This window comes from Austrofundulus limnaeus, unplaced genomic scaffold (assembly GCF_001266775.1).
Source record: "Austrofundulus limnaeus strain Quisiro unplaced genomic scaffold, Austrofundulus_limnaeus-1.0 Scaffold78, whole genome shotgun sequence".
NCBI classification, from domain to species: Eukaryota; Metazoa; Chordata; class Actinopteri; order Cyprinodontiformes; family Rivulidae; genus Austrofundulus; species Austrofundulus limnaeus.
In genome coordinates this window covers 1,620,615-1,624,673 of record NW_013952480.1, presented here as the reverse complement: position 1 = coordinate 1,624,673, position 4,059 = coordinate 1,620,615, and positions in this window count along the sequence as shown.

Here is a 4,059-nt window from a genome sequence, read left to right as displayed (position 1 = left end):
TATATATATAAACTTGTATTGCATGTATGAGTTTTGTTCTTGTGTATCTTTTGGAACGGGTTTTGGTGCTAAAATGATGCTAACTTGGTTCAAACTGTACTCTTGTTATACGTATAGAGAAAATATTCAGCTTTAGAATGTGAAAAACTGAAAGGGTCTCCAGAATTTTCTCGTTTTGGTCACATTTTTGATAGATTACTGGTTTTTCATGTCAAAAAGCAGAACCAGTTTTAATATTTCTCCCAGTGGTGGGCAGCACTAATCTAAATATTAGTTGCACTAACTCAAATATTTAGGTCCTCTAATTCCAAAGCATTAAAGCACAGAAATTTTTAGCAAAAGCTAATTCTAAAGCACTAATATAATCATATTTTTCAGTCAATATGAGACAATATTTACTGTGTGCAGAATTTGCAGATCTTACAGCTCAATTCTGACTTTTTGAAAAAAAAAAACTTTTGGTGTGAACGTTCACATTATATTTTAAATGTGACATGCGTCTGACTCCAGTGTGAACGCTCCACAGCACTGATGTGACACGCATGCGCAGTAAAAGACGTGACGTCTCATCAGCCGGCTGGTTTGTTTACAGAGCTAGCAAGGACGCTATTTTTTGCACGATGAATCTGAAATCGTTGTTTAATCAGAGCCGATTAAATAATTATCTGGCGTGCTTGTTTAGTTCAGTGTAAATATCTGAACCTGCCTCTGACCGGATGTTCCGGTGAAGCATTTTATTTTTGGACCGAAGCAACGAACTGGAAATAAAGCATCGACCGAGTAACTTTAGGATTGATACGCTCCGCGACCGAGGCTGGACTTTGCTATCTACATGGAAAATCAAAAGTAAAAAGATGAAGAAACTGGACTTGTGTTTTGGAGCTGTAAACACATGAATCTACAGATTTAAACAGCGTGACTTGAGGTTAGTGTCTTATTGATCCTTCACCCCCTCCTCCCTGATGAAAAAGTCAGATGGAATGTGACACGAGTGTTTAGACTGCAAACATCAGATATGTATCAGATTTAAAACCACAGACTGAAACGGCCTGGGTCGGATTTTAAAAAATCTGATTTGTCGCGTTCAGACTGTCATAAAAAATCAGCTATGGGTCAGATGGGGCAAAAAAATTGGATTTGGGTCGCATTTGCCTGCAGTGTGAACTTTAGTCTTAGTGCCCTCGACAGGCCAAACGGGAGTCACCCGCAGGCCACAGTTGGCCCGTGGACCTTGAGTTTGACACATGTGACCTTGCATATGAACAAAATGTGTGACAGCTTTCACCCTCAACTGTGAACAATTATGTTATCAATAACATTTATAGACCTCAGTTAGTGCTTCTAAATTTAGCCCATAAATTTAGCAAGTGCTAACCCACTAATGGGTTTAAAAAAGTAGCAAAAGCCCTAAAACACTAACCAGGAAATTGGTTCCCCTATTAGTGCTTTAGTGCTTTAGCGGAACTCTGCCCACCACTGATTTCTATAAAATGTGGACGATCATGTAATTGCCTGTTTGTGCGTGTTCATTTGTAGGGATGAATTTTAACCAAACTCTCAGAAATTATTCATTAAATGTACACAACATTTTGAGTCAACACAAGTTAACACAACGCAGCCAATTTTCCAGACATTATTATAAACTTTGGTGTGGTAAGAGAGAACAATTATCCCTCAACTTTGAGCACAAACAGATTGTGCGAGGTCTTCGCAGGCGACATGCATTTCCTTGAGGAATGCTAATTTCATTTAAAAACCACCAACTTAATGAGTCTTCGCAGGTCACTCTTGATGAATCCCTAAATTTCGAACCGCTTATTTATCCAAACAAATACTTGAATCTGATTTCATTTGGAAGAGCGCTGCGTGATCCGGCGTCGTCGCTACATTTGCTTTGTGTGATTAAAACTTGTGGGGTTTCCATCAAAACAGCCTTTTTACGTGAACATTTATGCAGCCGCTCAGTCAGTTGCAAAGATCCTCGCAAAACTCCCTCCAGTCTTGATTAATTTGATTAATTGCCAACACAGCCAACACCAGATTTATTCGCCGCTGAACTCTGTGATAATATTAAAAAGTTGAAGCTAAAACAAAGACACACGTTGGTTTGTTTTCTTTTATTCGACTACGTCTATATGTTTACCACTATATCACAAAGCAGCTTTAAAAAAAAATGTTGGCAACTGTTTTTGTGTTGAACGTTAAAAACTGAGCGGGGAGAGAGAGCGGAGGGGCTGGGGGGCAGAGAGAGACATTTCTGACCACAACTCATAAACCGCACTTTATTTAGACTGGCGCGCACCCATTATTTGTTCACGGGGGCTTTCAGTCAGTCTGAGGGAAATATGTTCCAGCATCTGGGGGGAGAGGGGTGGGCACGATGGAGGAGAAAAGGGAGAGGAGGTGGGATGAACTCTTGCCAGGTGTCGGCCGTTGCCATGGCGTTCCATCAGGCGACTCCATTGCAGGCTCATCAGCGACTGAATGCCAATGGGAGGGCGTTTTTTTTTTTTTTTTTTTTCACTGCGGAGGAACTGAAAGTGGCTCGAACGCGCCGGGGCTCAAACCAGTTCCCACCCACCCATTCCACCCGAGGGGGAATGTATAGAATGTGAGCCATTTGTGCGACGTATGATTGGCAGGGAGAGTATGCAGAGCGGCGGCCATTTTTTTTCTTTACCCCTCTTTAGGTCAAATCAACGTTTTCTGTCACATAGAGATCGAAATAGAGCTCGATCGCTGCTTTTTGTGATGATTCCGAGCAGAGTGGTGCGTGCTTCCAGCTGCAGACGTGACTGCGTTTGGGTGTAGTTTTCACATCCTCGAATATCAGTGGTGTTTCATCTGAGCCACACACACACACACACACACACACACACACACGCATGCCGCCGGATGAATGGTTTATCCTCTCCACCACCCAGGATTCCGAGCCCTGTCTCGGTGAATATTAGGCTGCATTGTTGAAAATGTCACAATCATCAGCATACACAGAAACACCTCTATGCCCTTATGTTCCAGCTCACAACTGTACAGATTCAGTAGCTGAATAGGCCTCGCTGGCTGCGACTCGTAGCAACTGTTGCTATGTGTAACATTGTTAATCTGCACCTCGCCGCCTGCTCTTCAAACGTGAATGACTAATCTGTCGCCGGAGCGGCGCTGAAAGCTCTTCGGAAGGCCCCTGGTGCCGCTCGACGCCCCCCGTGACCCTCTCCTGGCTGTTTCCTCATTACTTTATAATGTATTCATGCTTACACTCGCGTGGCGCTCGCCCTGGCCTCGTAATGGGAGGAAGCAGCGAGCTGTTCCAATAAGCCCGGCACAATTTGCTCTTCATTTTATTACAAAAAAAGAGGGAAAAAACAGGATTTTTTTTTAAAAGACACCAGCCCAGCTTCGTGGCGATGCCTTGCCAAAGCTCTCCAGGCTCCGGCGCGGCACGCTGTCGACACATTTCCCTGCACTGTGACGACAGGATAGAGTCTCTCAGCATCAGTGGGGTACCTCCGCTGGCCCCCGGGAGATGCTGTCATTATGCATGTTTGCAATCATGGAAGCTGAATACCTTGGCTGGAAGCGAGGGAGAGGACTGACGGAGGCAGAGGGAGGAAAAGAGGGGTGTGGGGGGGGTGGAATTGTGCGAGAAAGAGAGAGAGATAACATTTCGGCTCCTCAACGGTGTTTTTGAGCTCTCCGAAAAATGCACACGCTATCATGGCTGTGTTGTGTTTACCGCAGCAGGAGGCAAACACAGAGTCACAGAGGAGAGGCGCGGAAATGCCAGACACAGTAAAATGAGCAAAATACATACATTTGGACTCTCTGTATTCACTACACACAAGCAGAGAAGAGGGGAAAAAACTCATTTCAATATAAATAGAAGACAAGCAGGGAGTGTTTCTCTTTGYATCATCTTTTTTTTAATACTCGCCTCATGTAAATATCCAGCCGAAGCTTTGAGACGAGTTTTGCTGGGAAGTCAGGATGTCAATAATTTTCTTCCAGTTGCTAAGGAGACTCTCTCTCTCTCTCTCTCTCTCTCTCTCTCTCTCTCTC